This window comes from Dromiciops gliroides, chromosome 2, assembly GCF_019393635.1.
Source record: "Dromiciops gliroides isolate mDroGli1 chromosome 2, mDroGli1.pri, whole genome shotgun sequence".
Taxonomy (NCBI): Eukaryota; Metazoa; Chordata; class Mammalia; order Microbiotheria; family Microbiotheriidae; genus Dromiciops; species Dromiciops gliroides.
Window position 1 is genome coordinate 248,173,046 of NC_057862.1, and position 16,700 is coordinate 248,189,745.

Below are 16,700 nucleotides of genomic sequence, written 5' to 3' on the forward strand. Positions count from 1 at the left end.
GACTCAAGTACACTTGATGTACTTTGGGGGATTTTGAATATTTTCTGAGTGCTGTACTGACCTAAAAACTAAAGTATAAATGGCTAACTTCCATGTGGATGCCTTTTAAGCTGTAAAAGGAAATTTACTTACATTGTTCACATGAGATTAGTCAGGAACTTTTGTAGCATAATAGAATTTAATGGAAGTATTTGGAGACTCTTCCCAAAGTAACTTTACCCTAGTGCAATCATTTCTGCCTGACCTCTATAGTGAGTATTGAAAGGTATTGATTCAGAGTATCTGCCAAAAAGAATCTGTACATCAATTGAGCTGATGTTGCTTTTTGTAATTTATTTTTTTCCATGATGTATGGAGGAATCCTTTCCAAAACCAGCAGGTCATTTAGCTCTCTATTTTATATGAAGTATATCTCTACATTATTTAAAACATAAGCTCAGGGAAATACCTGTCATTAAGAATGACACTAAGTAATGTAAAGTTTTGCATGTGTAAGCTATTTGGTGATAAAATGGAATTACATTGTGCAGACATTATAGAGCGAGAGAGCAATGTCAGCTGCTTCACATTCCCCAAACTGTTGTTAGTGCATATAAGTATGCCCTTTGTTACACAGTGATGAAAAGGTCCAGAGCTAGGGTACAAACTTTTTGATTCTGCATTCTTATCAGTAAGAATAGTTTTGAGCTGCACTCTTAATACTTGTATATTTACTGATTTACAAACGACATATGTGTGCTAATTCCAAGTATTATGGAATAGAAAAAATAGAAATTAAAAAGATGAAATAAAGATGAAGTCTGTCATCCTGTGGTCTGAAACCACTGGCGTTGATTAAATAGGAGAATGGCATGGTATGGAAGATATATTAGAGAGAAAGACTTCGGGCAGCAGACCAATTGGATTCTTCTAATATAGTGCCAGTGAGAGGTGGTGGGGATTTGAACTAGGGTGTTGGCTGGTTGAGTAGAGGGAAGGGGACAGTTGTGAGAGATGTGGAGGGAGAACTAGCAAGATTTGGCAACTGATTGGATGTGAGGGATTGGGATTGTGAGGTATAAGACATGATGCCAAAGTTGTGAGAACTTGGGTCATTGGAAGGGAAATGATATGCCCAATAGTAATGAGGAAGTTTTGAAAGATAGATTTTTTTTTTTTTTGCGGTGGGGGGGGTGAGGGGGTGAGGGGGGGTGAGGAGGATAATATAATGACATCTGCTACGAAGACCACAATCCATCCAGGGCTTCTCATCCTGTATAACTGTGACCTACTTAAAACAAAGAGGGAGGTAGGGCTCTTACCACTTACTCTTGCTCCCAAGTACATAGCAGGCCCTCTCAGCTTTGAGGTGAACTGGGAGGTGGCACATGCACAGCTATTGCTATGGATGTCTGGGAGCCCTGAGAGACAAAAGGCCAGGAGGTTGAGGGAGGATGGCAGAATGTTGGTGAACAAGGATAGATGAGATTGTTTTGTTGGCTAACCCTACAGTTGGCTATTGCAACATGGGTAAGAGGAGACTCATCTTCCCATTGTCAGGTTGATTGATATGTCAGTCAAAGAGCATTTTTCGAGTGCCTATTATGTGCTAGGTGTTGTGCTAAGCACTGGAGGTACAAAGAAAGACAAAAGATAGTCCCTGCTCTTAAAGTGCTCAGAGAAGACAGTGTAGAAACAACTGTACAAACAAACTATACACGGGACAAATTGGAAATAGTCAACAGAAGGAAGGACCCTAGCATTAAGTAGGTTAGGGAAAGGCTTCTTTTAGAGGATGGGATTTAAGCTGAGACTTAAAGGAAGACAGGAGGTAGAAATGAGGAGGAATAGCCTTCTATGTATGGGGGATAACTAGTAAAAATGCCCGGTGTCTGGAGACTGAGTGTCTTGTTCAAGGGACTGCAAGGAGGCTGGTGTCACTGGATTGCTGAGTATGTGAGGGAAGTAAGGTGTAAAAAGGCAGGGGTGGGCAAGTTGCAGAGGGCTTTCAATGCCAGTGGATTTTACATTTGATTTTATAGGTGATAGCATGGTAATGTAGTAGAGCTGTGCTTTCAAGAAGATCGATTTGACAATTGAGTGGAGTATAGGCTGGAGTGAGGAGAGACTTAAGGCTGAGGCTATTGTAGTAGTCCAGATATGAGATGATGAATACTCATGTTAGAGTAGTTGCAGTGTAAGAGGGGGGAGAGGGTTATACATAAGAGGGATTATGAATGTCAGTCAAATCAATAGGACTTGGCAACAAGTTAGGCATGAGGGTGAGAAATGGAGGATGACACCGAGGTTGGGAGCTTTAGTGACCAGGAGCATGGTGCTTGAAAGTCTTAGGGAAGTTCAGAAGGTAGGGCAAATAAGAGAGGAGAGGTGAAGGTCACGTCCCCCCTGGGGAACCCTGTTTCCCCTTTTGGAGATGTCTAACCTAGAGGGCTGGTATAAAACATGTTTTTATACCAGATAAGCAATGGCCACCTTCTGGATAGTTATATCCTCCAGTAGAGAATTCATTGAGACTCATCGAATATACAAGTTGGAACTCTTATGGAGTTCAATGTGAGTTGTCGCTGATAAGTTCTGAGACTATTTTTATACAGAGCAGAATTCCAACTATGGCTGGGCAACAATCCACTGACACATTTTGGCAAGTACTAAATTGCATACCATGAGCCAGAGATCATAGATTTCGAGCTGGAAGGAACCTCAGAAATCTAGTTCAACTTCAGTCCCCCAGCCTCATTTTATAGATGAGGAAACTGAGAGTCAAAGAGTTGAACCAACTTGCCCAGTTACACAGTCAATATGATGTTTAAAACTCAACATAACTTATCATCCCCCCAACCCCTAGAAAAAAACCAGCCTATACCTATTGCTTCTACTCTCTAGCCTCACTTCTCAACCCTTTGCCTTCTGGTTCCCAACTCAATTAGAATGACTTTCTTCAAAGTTACCAATAATCTCTTAATTTCCAGTCTTCTTTCATCCTTCTTGGCCTCTCTGTGGCATTTATGTTATTGCCTTTTCCTGGGTACTCTCTTATCTTTGGTATTTTGTGCCACTGCTCTCTCCTGGTTTCTTCCTTCCTTTTTGTTTTGTAGGGCAATAAGAGTTAAGTGACTTGCCCAGGGTCACACAGCTAGTGTCAAGTGTCTGAAGCCGGATTTGAACTCAGGTCCTCCTGAATCCAGGGCCGGTGCTTTATCCACTGTGCCACCTAGCTGCCCCAGTTTCTTCCTTCCTATGCTACCATTTCTTCTCTGCAAAGTCTTTATTGCTGTTTTATTTTAAATAATATGCCTCCTATCTGTGGAGATCCAAAGTTCAATCTTGACCTCTCTTGCCTTTTTCCATTCTTCCATTTAGGGACTTCATCCGCTCTTATGGGTTTAATTATAATTTCTATACACATGGATGTCTCACAGACATCACAAACTAAACATATACAAAACCAAGCATGTTATCCTTCTCCTCAAACCAAGATGCCTTGCTAGCTTGCCTATCTGCTGAAGAGATCACCTTCCTTCCAGTCACCCAGGTGTGAAACCTTACCTGTGTGAATTTGAGGGTCTTTTGTAATTTACTGTGATTTGCTAGTTGTAATTCAAGGTTTGATTTTTGATGTTTTATTTTGCCTCCCCCTTATAATTTTAGGGTTTATTTAGGACGACACCTGTCACTTTTAAGGAACTTCCATTAATGAAGTTATCACTACTAATACATATAAGCAACTATTCCACAACCTTTAATTTAAGAGAATTATCAGAGGCACCAAGAAATGAACTCCATTGCTCAGGGTACCACAGTAATTTATATTTAATGCATTTGCTTATTTAAATGTAAGCCTAATAAGATAAAGTGTAGGGATAGAAAACTAGACCTATGGATTTATTAGTATAGGGAATTTCCAGGGGTATCAAGTGGTCAGCACCTTCTCATCAATTTAGAAGATTTTGATAAGTTGCTTGGATCACTGAGACATTAAGTGACTTACCCATAGTCACATAGCTAATATGTATCAGAGGTGGGAAATGAACCCAAGTCTTCCTCATGGATTCCAGTTCTCTATCTGCTGTGAGAGTATCCTAATTTAAAAGCTACAGCAATAGGAAACATTAGCTTTGGAAAAGTAGATTTTACCTAGCCAAAGAATGTTGACAACCTCCTTTTAATCCCTCCCCCTAATACATAATGGTGTGTCTGTGTATTGCGTGTGTGTGTGTGTGTGTGTGTGTGTGTGTGTGTGTGTGTGAGAGAGAGAGAGAGAGAGAGAGAGAGAGAGAGAGAGAGAGAGAGAGAGAAAGACAGACAGACATTCAGACAGAGGCAAAGAGAGACATACATACAGAGAGAGAGAGAGAGAGAGAGAGAGAGAGAGAGAGAGAGAGAGAGATGCATTCACGTACTTGGTATCATATAAAGTGTGCTGCATTTGGAGTCAGAATCGCAGACTGAATTCCATCTTTATCATTTCTCACCAATGTGACCTTAGGAAAGTCACTTAATAATTCTGGGTCTTAGTTTTCTTTTCTGCAAAATGAGGGAGTTGGACCAGATGGCTCTCTAAGGGTTTTTTTTTGTGTGTAATGCTATTATGGGTCTTTCCAGCTTTGAATTTTTGATCCTATTACATACACATATAATACATATGTGTACATGCATACACAGATACACATAGTCACACATATATACATACATACATGACAAATTTTTTTAGGGGGAGGTGAGGTTCTGAATCTGTCACCTGATGTAGATCGATAAATCATCTGTAACTTAGGGATGCAAGGCAGGACATGAACTCAAATTCTTTCTGAAAGCAAGGTTGACCTATTTGCTGCTTTATAACACTGCCCCTCATGTGAGTTTCTATCTCTCTGACATTTATATTAATAGATTGATAAAGAGATGGAGACAGAGAAAGACAGAGACAGAGACCAAGACTGAGACTGAGAAAGACACATTATTTTCTAAGATTTCCAGAAAATGCAGGAAAAGATAGCTTGTCAAATAATTCAGATTCAATATTTCAAAAGTGACAAGCCTAAATACAGACTTTAAGTGGAACAATCCTCAGGCTTTGTCTAAAAGTTGGGAGTGAGATTTCAGTGCAAATTTTTTTCCCCTGGATCTCCTCCTGAGCATATTTTTCAAGGGAGGCAGCCCCTGTCCTTGGTGTCTAACTCTACCCAATTACCCAATAAAGCAATTATCACACATGACTAATTATATAGAAAATTACATAATAGGGCGGAGTGGGTACTGAGCATCAAATCAGCTTCCTTCTTGTTTCCCTTTTGATGACTAGAGATGTTGGCTTTAAAAGCACTTACATTAAGATTGTGGCAATTCACATTAAAATCTAATAAAAAGATTTCTTCTTTCACTTTGCTGTCCCTGATAGTATTAGAGTTTCAGAATATTTTTTTCTTAGCTATGTGAGTAACTGCTAAGTATTTATTACTTGAAAATAGAATTTACTAGATTTCTTTTTCCTTAGCCTTTCTAATATCAGGTTGGGCTTTGCTCAATGAAATGAGATATTAGATATGAAACTTTTCCTTTCCCTCACCCTGGGGGAAAAAAGTGCCATGGTTCTAGTGTCTTCTCCTTCCTCTGGGGTTTCAAACTTAAAAAAATAAAAATCTCCACTCACTTTCTGGACCTGAACCTTTGCCAGCAGGTAGACCCCAAGAAGGCGTGTTGCAAGGCTGCTTCAGGCTTCTTGCCATGTCAGGGGATAGTCATGGTTCCCTACATTTTCTAGTCAGACATGACTTTCCCTTGGGCTACAATCTGCTTTGCTTAATGTAGCCAGGCAGAATTACCTTGAGCAACTTCCCGTGGGGTGAGGGCTGTTTGGGGTATGTTTTGGTAGTCACTGAAACCTTTCAGGCTTCCCTACCCTAGGGCCAGGAATAGACAGGAGGTAAGACATTTAATTTTCTGATCCTCCTTGCCCTTCTTTTTCCTTCATGTGACTGGGCACAGACACAGTTTGCTGCCTGTGGAGGAAGGGAAGTTGTAAGAGAATGGGGAAGGTGTGTCCCTGTAGATTCACTGCAGCAGCCATCCATCCTTATTCATGGACCAGGACTGGCCCAACCCTGGGAATTTGCCTGTGCTCCTGCCACTGGCACTTGAAGGCTAGTGGAAAGGGGAGCACTGGGAGTTTCTTATAAATTCCTAAAGCATTTCTCTTTGTCAGGGATTTTGTCATTTTTTGTGGATCTAGGTGTAATTACTCTCTATTTGGTGCCTAATTCCTTTGGGGAGAAAGATGGAAGTTTGAAGTGGCTAATTTGTTTTCTTGCTGATTAAGTAAGGAAGACATCAGCCTTCTGTGTTTGAGGGAAATAACTTAAAGTTCCTATAATTAACAGGCAAAAAGTGTTCCTTAAAAAAACCCAAAACCTCACAGTAGAGGTAAGCCTCAAAATTGCTAGTGTTGAACCCCAATGGCAAATTCTCAATGGCTTCTTTGAAAATATAAGACTGCAAGGGTGTGCATTATGGGTTACTAAATATGTAAGTATTGAAATAAATTCACTTGTGAGTTAGTGAAGCCCCCTGGAATTTGTTATTTATGTGACTTAACCAGGTATCCTTGAACCCTGTTAACAGTGCAACAGGGTTGAGAATGAATGAGTCAAATAATTGACAACATAAATTTTGAATATTTTTTTTAAATCATCTTTTCTTCTAGTTGTTGATGTCATCATTTACACTTTTAAAAAGCAGAGGAATTAGTGTGGATCATACATTCATAAATTTAGAGCTGGAAGTGACCTTTAAGAGCATTTAATTCAACCCTCTCATTTTACATTTGCTTTTACTACATTCAGAATTATAAGGTGATATGATATAGTCAGAGAATATAGGATTTTGAAACAGAAGACTAGGGTTCAAATCCTGACTTTGGCACTTTAGGGGTGTGGCTTTTGGTAAATTGTTTAACTTCTATGGGGCTTAGTTATCTACTCATCTACAAAACAGAAGATTAAATTAGATGTTCTTATTGAAGGTCTCTTCCTGCTCTAAATCTATGACTGTACAAAAATAGTGTACACCTATATATAGCAAAGGGTTTTTTTTTCTTCCTCTGTGCCCAGAATTGCCTATATATACCTTTTGACATATTCTGTGATCTTAAATTTTCAGCTGTAATGAAAGTTAGAGATTTGGTTTAAATTAAATTTTTATTAGAAATTTAACAACTGTCAGTAAAACAAAAAATTGAGTAAATATATAAAAGTAGGACAAACCCCATAGAATTAAACACTGTCTTTTTTTTCAAGACCTTTTCAAAATTTCTCTCCCTGTGGACATTTTTTCATATCATATTGTTATTTGTCTTTTGTTCCTGAAGAGGACCATAATGTTGGGGTGATGTCATGACTTGCACTGAATTGAATTAAAGTGAGGGAGGGCTATGCGAGGTCACCAACCTCACTCTTTCCTCCACAGCCATCTGAGTCCTGTGGCAAGATATATATCAGGACCACTGGAGATGGCCCTAGATGTTTGTCAGTTGGGGTTAAGTGACTTGTCCAAGGTCATACAACTAGTGACTGAAGTGAAATTTTAACTCGGGTCCTCCCAACTACTTTATCTACTGGGCCACCTAGCTGTCCTACATTTTTTCACAAGTTAACTTTTAAATAGGCTACAGTCTGATATCGAATGTGAAACTGTCATCATAGGTATAAGACTGGATCCCTATAAATGAGGCAGACTCTAAGAAAAAAATGTAAAAATCTGTACCCTCATGTTTTAGTAAGACTTCATTAGGTTTTTCGGTGTGTTTTTTTTCCAGGTAGGGCCAATCAGCAAATAAGCAAATTATCATTTCAGTGGAAATACTTATGGTACCCTGCACAAATAAGATCCCATGATAAAGTCAGAACTGTGTCAATTAGAACCAAACATAGAGGGAGAGGGAGAAAATTAAAAGTACTAGATTGAGATAATGACACTCTTCAGTAGTGTGGACATACACACTTTCATAGATGGATACTTTTAGAGACAAAAAGACCAGATAAAAGTATCCAAGCATTTATTTATACTAAAAATAACAAACTCAGATACTTCATCATAAAACTTTTATGATACTCCTATTCTTTCCAATCTGATTTCTCACTATTGTCCAATGCTGCATAGTCTTTTCTCCCTAGAGGGTTTTCACTCTCTATGTAACCACCAATGTAACCCTCACTAGCCTTTATCCTTGAATCTCTTGCCCCTGCCCCGCCCCTGAGATTCACACCTTGCCAAACCTCAGTCCTCAGCCACCCTAACATCCAGTTTCACTCCTTTTCACATACTTTTGAACAATCCTGGAGAAAGTCACCCTGCATGACACCTGGGTCTACTACAAATTTGGTCATCTACGTTGGGCCATTACTGCTTTCCTATGTGAATCTCTATCAGACCACAGTTGGTTGTTTTTTAGCTCATTTATCTTAAAGTTCCCTAAATCACTGTGTAATTCCTCCTTCTCCCTGAACTCCACAAGATTAACACTGTTTCCTCATTTTTCAGGCCTTTATCATATTTCTAACCTAATAATAAAAACAGCTTTTTCTAAGGTTTCTCATGCTATCTTAATTATAGTGGCCTTTACTAAATTCTTGGCCTCCTTGAATTCTTCAACTTTTTAACACCAATTATCTATCCTACCTGTCTTGATTTTTTCCCTCCTGCAAGTTTATTCATCATCCATTGCTACCTCCCAAATAGGATGTATCTCTCTAGGCTCCATTCTGGACCTTTTCCCACATATTTCATCCACTTCCAAAAATTTTAGTCATTACACAGTTGACTCCCAAATCTAATAAACATCCCTAATCTCTGTCTTGTACATTTGCTTACAACTGCCTACCCCCTGAATGTATGTGTAGGGAACTCAAACTCAATATCTCACTCCTGATTCTTCTCTATCCCACTTATCATATTCTCTTTCCCTCCCCTACCCCTATTCAATCAGTTGCCAAGTTTGGTTGATTCTGTCTTCCCACTATTGCCTATATCTATCCCCTTATTTCTACTCCTTCAGCCACCACCTAGTTCAGGAACTTGTCACCTCTCCTATGGGCTATTGCAATAATTTCCTAATTGGTCTTCCTGTTTCCAAGTTCTTTCCTCCTCAAACTACCTTCTACAAAGTCGCCAGATCTTGAGGAACTCCTATTGCCTATAGGTAAAATTTTAAGCTCATTGTTGTTGCATTTAAAGCCTTCTCTAATCAGTCTAGTAAGATGGATATGGGTTATATTTCACATGGTTTCCATCCTGTACTTTTAATTCTAGCCAAATTACTCCATTGAATTATGTAGGCATTCTACCATAATTATGTCTACATTCTGCTTTAAGGTAGGCTGTCCTCTCCTGCCTAGAATTCCCACTTCTTAAATCTGGGTATTATTCCTAGATTCTTCTAAAGCTCGTCTGCTTGAGCCTTTCATGTTATCTTCTCTATGAAGTTTTCTCCCATTCCCACCCCCCCCACTCCTATTGTGTTCGTGTTCTTTCTTTCCTCAGATTGCCCTATATTTACTAATCTATGAAGACAAGCATTCTTTTTGTTTTTGTCTACCTAGCAGAGTTTTAACATTTATTAATTTGTTCAATTAGTAGTAAGGTCAAGTAAGTCAATGATAGAAAACATATAAAAAACTTTTATATGACATAAATTTTAACATAGAACAAGATGATATAATGATAAAACATACAATTTACTTAGTACTGTAAGTGTTTTTCATTTATTCATTTTATTTTATTTTGAACTTATGATATAAAACAAGCATTTCCATAACATGGTAGAATTTTTTAAAAAAATGATTGCACATGAAATTGCAAATCTGTTATGTACTTGCTATTCCTTTTAAATATATAATAATCATGTAAATTTCTTTTTCCCCCCTTTTTTCTCTCTTTGACCCCCCCCCACCCTAGAGAGTTTACTAGTTACCATTAGACACATAGTTCTTTGGATGAAGATAGCATTTTTCATAGACCCTTTGTAGTTTATTTGGGTATTTATAATAGTCAAAATGACTTATTCACTCAAAATTGTTCTTAAAATAATATTGCTGTTCCCATATACAATGTTCGCTTGGTCTTGCTCATATCATTCTTCATTATTTCATGCAAGTCTATCCATGTTTTTCTAAGATTGAGCTCATCATTTTTTATAGCAATAGTATTCCATCACAATCATCTACCACAACTTGTTCAGTGTTAATCACACTTAATCTTGTGAGAGATCCAGGAAGTACAGAAAGAAACAAAGACAGTTAGGACCTCAGTGTCCCAAATCTTGGTTTTAACTAGTGACTAAGCAGAAGCCCAGAAAAGTTAAATGACGTGCTATTACAAGAGAACTGGGATAAGAACTCAAGTAAACCTGAGCAGTTTTAGATGGAGGAGAAGAACCAGTCATATCTGTGGAATTAGCCATAGCACTGTTTCTTGTAGATATGGCTTCTCTCTTCTTGTAGAAATGTACCTGGTCAGCAGTGTGTGATGACTTAAACAGAAGCGGAACCTTCACCACTGATTTATGTTGGGCTGGCATATTTTATACTTTTAGGTGAATAGGTAAACTGTCTTAAACTCTAGAGCTTTAGTCTCTGGACTAATCCAATCTCAGGGACAGTCTCCTTGATTTTAAGAGGAAAAAAGTAGACTAGCCCTTATGATGAAGATCCTGAAAATATTGTTCCTCCCACATATAGGAAAGCCTTTTCCTGACCTTCAGTTGTGCCCTATGACAAGAAACTTTTATTGAGAAGACTCATCTTGGGCTCAGGATTCCTGGCCAGATTCCAATTCTATCTCTGTGTGTTCCTGAACAAGTCACTAAACCACTCAGAGATTGTTTCTGTAAAGTGAGGATAATATTTGGACTGTGCCTCACAGAGAGTGTGGTAAAAAGTGAGATTAGTGTTGACTGGGTTAGAGCACTCACTGATACAGATGAGAACTATATGAATGGCAGTTAGAGGAAAACGTCACAATTTATTAAGGAAAGGTTTTAAAAAATTCATTTGGAATTAATTTCACAGGCTGACATAAGAAATTATCAAATATATGCTGCAATTCAGAGGTTATAGGCACATTCCAGAGAGTTTAAAGGATTCAAATACTTTAAAAACATCAACACTCTCTACTGTGATGGACTATATTCTTCTCACCAATGCAATGGCACAGAAGAGTTCCAGGGAACTCGTGATGGAAGAGGATCTCCAAATCCAGGAAAAAAAAAAAAAAGAACTGCGGAGTATAGATGCTAAATGAACCATTCTATTTCTTTTGGTTTTGATGCTGTTGCTTTTTTTTCTATTTTGAGGTTTTCCATCATTGCTCTGATTTTTTTCTCTTATAACATGACTAATGCAGAAATAGGATTAATGTTATTATGTGTGTATGTATATATATGTGTGTATATATATATATATATATATAACCTATATCAGATTACCCGCTGTCGAGGGGAGGGGAGGGAGAAAAATCTGAAATTGTAAAGCTTGTATAAACAAAGGTTGAGAACTATCTTTACATGTAATGGAAAAAAAAATAAAATACTTTATTAATTTAAAAAAAAGAAAAAAAATCAACACTCTATTCAGTGATCTTCAATTAAGGCAATAAGAAACAGAAGATACAAAAGGCTGTATTCTGAACTCAACCTTCATTTATTCAGTGTCCATTATGTTCTATCTTTTTGTAAGCTTCCCTCTATTTAATGGAATTGGTGGAAGGGAGGGGTTGAGATTATAAATAGAGATTATAAATAGGGATTATAAATAGGGATTGTACATAGCGCAATCAAGTTTTAGATTGTTGCCATTTGCTATACATTGGGTTATTTATTGCTCTCTGTGTTTTCCTCATCTTCCAAGGATCAAAACATGTTAAACAAAGACCACCTTTAACATTGGGGTAGGCTTCTGTCTCCAGTGGCCTGTTGTAGGAAGAGAAGCAAAGCAACTAATAGAGCCCATCCCTTTTTGAGGAATGCATCAGAGTTTTTGAATCTGGTAAACAACTTGCCACAGCTATAATTTTAAACCCAGAAATTACCATGCCCTTGGGTTTCTATAAACATGTGTAGCACTTGCAACTACAAACAGTGTCAGTGTACATGTGAAATTGTCCAGCATGCTTTATGTTTGAGAGGAAAAGTATGGGAGAGTAAAGGGTCCCTCGTACCAGGCTGCTTTGGTGTTTTGCCCTCTTCTCCCCCCCCCCCCCCATTTTTGGTGACAGTTTCACAAATTGCTTAGACAGACGAGATTCCTCCAGGCCCAAAGAATTTACTTATTGTAAATTAAGTCAGTGGCTAAGAAAAATGTGAGAAAAAGGGAGAAAAACAATCACTTCTTCCCAAATGCTGTCTTCCTGGCAATAACTAATAAGCTTGCTAGATGTGCAATAGGATTTTTTTTTTTTTGGTAGAAATGGTTAGCTTAGAATATTAAATCTCTTGGGTATTTCAAAATGCAGAGAAACTAAAGATTTTTTTTTTAAATAATGCTTCTCCCCTCCCCCAGAATCCACTGAGAATTTCCTATCCCATGAAGATAAGCTCAATAACCTTACAAAGTGCTTGATTTAATGATGACAACTGGGCTATAGAGTCTAGACCAGCCTTCCTTCCAGGAATTTGCTCTGCTGATATACATAGGGATGTCACTGCAGAGGAATCTGGTTGAAATGTTTCCACTAACACCAGTCTTTAAATTTGAACCTGTTCTCCTTTCCCTTGCTTCTTACCACACCCTTGTGATACTCTGTTGAAGAGTTCTAGGGCCATAGATTTTAGAGCTGGAAGACCTTGGAGGTCATTTGAACCTCATCACTTTACAAACAAGGAACCTGAGGCCCAAAAAGTTGAAGCGACTTGTCTTGTAAGCTTTTGTTCATCAATCAGTTTTCCTCATTCAAAAGTGCTGACATCTGCTATGAGACAAAGGATAGAGGTCTGTTAATAGTTACGAGAGATCAAATTTAATTTTAACCAAGAATCTTTGTTCTACATAGTGATTCCCTTTCTTCTTTTGCAATGATATTAAAATAACCATGGCATAAAAGTAGTGTTAAAAACATGAAAGAAAGATGGCAATTAGTGAATCTTTTATTTGTTTTGAGTAAACATGAGGCTATAGGACCATCTGGACGAGTCTTCACTTTTTGCAAAGAATTTTAATTTGTAATTTTTCTTGGAATGAATGTGGAGTGCCATTATAATCCCAAGTTATACAGTGGATCTTGTGTATAAGTCAAAATCAAACCTATTCACTAAGAAGAATCTTTGGTCATATTACTTCTTATCTTTGAGAGAGAGAATAGCTCTATGTTCAATCTAAGGTAGCCTAGGAGTGAAGGTAGCAATTGTGAAATCCAATGAGTCAACAAAACTTTATTAAGTACCTCCTATGTAACAGGTACTGGGAATATAAAGGCAAAAATGAAACAGTGCCTTCTAAGAACTTAGTTAGATTCTAATGAGTTAGATGACATGTACATAAGAATAACATAAAAATATGCAGTACAAATACAAAGTAATTTTGGGAGACAGATTACTATGAGCTCAGGGTGGTATTCAGGGGAATCAGAAAAGACTGGATACAGAAGTTGGTCCTTGACTTGAGTATTGAAAGAAACAGTAGATTCCAAGAAGGAGAGGTGAGGAGAGAATTCATTCCAGGAATTGTGGAAATCTAGTGCAAAGTCATGGATAGGGGAAATGGAGCTTTGTATGTGAGGGACAAGAGCAAGAAGACCACTTTGGCTTGACTCCAAGAAAAAGGAAGTAGTGTACAATATGGTTGGAAAGGTAGGTTAATGTTATATTGTGACCTTGTCAAAAAGAGGAATTTTTATTGTAATAATTGGGTTTTTTTTCATTATTACTATCTTCCCTCATAGGCTTCTTTGTATTGAACATAATCCTTTCTTTCTCTAAAAGCCTTGTATCACCAAAGTTTCTTATTACTACGTAGGTTGAATTCTTATGTCTGTACAAGGCCTGTGTGTAAATCTGGATTTTCACGATGCTCTGTATTAATTACAGAAAAATTACAATAACTATATATTTACTTTTATGTCTATATGATAAGTGTGCCATTTACCATCTTTACATAGAAATTTGCTGAAGACAAGAACATAACAATTGTTATGGTTTGAGCATGAAAGTCAAGATCATATAATAAATAATGATGATAATAACTTCTTATTTTATTTATTAGCTAGTTCTTTAATGTTTTCAAGGTACTTTACAAATATTACTAACTTATTTGATACTCACAACCACCCTAGGAGGAAAGTAGGTGATATCATCCTCATTTTATGGAAGAGGAAACCCAGGCAGACAGAGGTTAAGTAACTTGCCAAGGGTCACGCAGCTAATAAGTTTTTAGGGCTATATTTGAACTTGGGCCTTCCTGACTCTAGGTCCAGTAAAGAAATGTACACAGAACTCTATTTTCATACTTTCTTCTTGACAGGATCTTTTTCTTGAATGCTAGGAGCAAATCATTTTTCTTTTTTTTTGATGACCAAGCAAGGCAGTGTCGTATATAGAAAGAGTGCTACATTTGGAGAATTAGGTGACCTTAGTGGCTAATGCTAGTTCTGCTATTAATTGACTGCATGATCTCAAGGATCATCACTTAACTGCTTTGGAGATCAGTTTGCTCATCTATAAAATGAGAGGACTTATCTTGACACTGAATGTTCTGTGAGTTTAAGAATATAATCTGGTCCTCTTCCCCTAGAACTAGGTCAGTTATTCCAGGCATAAGCAGTGTCAAAACATATAGCCCGTGACTGTTTCAGTTGTCTTTTTCAAACACTCAGAATCTCCTACATAATAAATCATCTATTCTCTGAAGCAGGGAAGGTGCCCAAGGGGTGTCTTGTCACTCGAGTCTCTCAAAAATAGTGCCATGCTATGGTGAGGAAACCTGGTCAGACAGGGCTATAGCTGTACTTAGTTAAATGTAATGATGCTTAAGAGGATTAAGCCGGAAAGATCAATTGGACCTGACCAAATGCTCTCTGAAAAAATCTGTGCCAGGAGCAATATCATTTTACAAGCACATAGGCATTGAGTCGTTAGATACATTGATAAGAGGTAAGGTTCCAAAAGAATTCAGGGACAATCATGACAGGTACTTATATTCTTGGAGAAGTGACAGAAAGGTATAGTCACTGAGAAGACAGGTCACTTAACCATCCATTTCTATGTCATGCTGCTTGCCCTCTGAGGAGCCTTTCTGACCATCCCACCCCCACCCCCACCCCCAGATTGGATCCTAGGCTCTGATAGGTAAACTTCTTGCCATATCTTGCCTGGAAATAGGCTTCCACATCACATACCAGGTATTTGAAAACCATATCCTCTGCACTTTAGCTATTTTCCTTATCTTCCTCATCTCCCTCCCTTGTCTCTAGAACTCTGGTGAACTTTTTGCCTAATCTTTTGGGGAGCCAGCCCTGCATGTCATTTCTCAGATATTTCCAAACCGCACTGCTGCAGGTGCCCTGAGCCCACCTTGTAGCTCCCATTCATCTGTCATCCCCCAGTAGAACATATGCTCCTTGAGAGCAGGGACTGGGTTGATTACTTGTCTTTGTACCCTCACTGCTTAGCACAGTGTGTTATATGTTGTAAATGCTTAATAAACGCTTTATCATTCGTTCAGAAGCATTCTTTCCCTGTGAACATACCATCTTACTTCCTTTTCTGAGTTTCTAGATCATAACCCATTTAAAATAGGTGTTTGTAAGAAAAGAATATTGTGACTTATCAAGTGCTATATGAGTTAGTATTTATTATAAAGAGGAATTATTTTGGGGGAAAAAACATGGATTGAAGATTAATTAAACTAAGAACACATTAAGAAGCAAATCCTTCCATGTCCTCTTGAGTCCTCTTGCTCACGTGGTTATATGTATAGTCCATTAGTAATGATAATGATAGCTAGCCTTTGTCTAGCATTTTAAATTTTGTAGAGCACTTTATAGATATTATCTCATTTTATCCTCACAACAACCCTGGGAGGTAATTGCTATTACTATCCCCATTTAGTAGATGAGGAGATCAAAGCAGAGAGAGGTTAAGTGACTTTCCTAGAGTCACACACCTAGTAAATGTCAGAGGCCAGATTTGAACTCAGGTTTTCCTCACTTCAAGTCCAATACTCTATCCACTGTGCTACCAAGTTGCTCGATATTAACATTAATGTTTGATAAAATATATATTTTAGTTCCCTGAGATCGAATGGAAACTTCAACCTGAAAGGAAAAGATGGATTTTTATACTTCTGTTACAAACCTCTTTTTCAATTTTCTCCTTCCTCTTGCCTCCCTCCCTCCAGAGTTTTGGGCTTCAATCCATTCTCCTTTCTGACTTATTTCTGTTAGTGGCACCAAACCATTTAGTCACCAATATTCAAAACCTTAATGATTGACTCTTCCTTCTCTCCTCCCCTCTCCCCACTCCCCATCTAATGGGCAAATACTGTCTTTTGTACTGTCTCTTATATTTTGTTCACTGTAAAGCTACTTTTCACATGGAATAGTAATAAATAGCTTCTTCCTGGCCTTCAAGACTCTATAACTTGGTATCACATTGTTGCTTTTTTTTAAAGCTCATAACTACTAGAGAACACATGGTATCTGTCATGTAAAGTAGACTACTT

The 16,700-nt window shown here is 37.9% G+C and overlaps 1 protein-coding gene across 1 annotated transcript in view; it reads left to right on the plus strand.

Annotated features, from left to right (window-relative positions):
* DAAM1 (dishevelled associated activator of morphogenesis 1) overlaps positions 1-16,700 on the plus strand; it is a 223,604-nt gene that overhangs the window by 57,276 nt on the left and 149,628 nt on the right. The gene's annotated exons all lie outside the window — the stretch shown is intronic.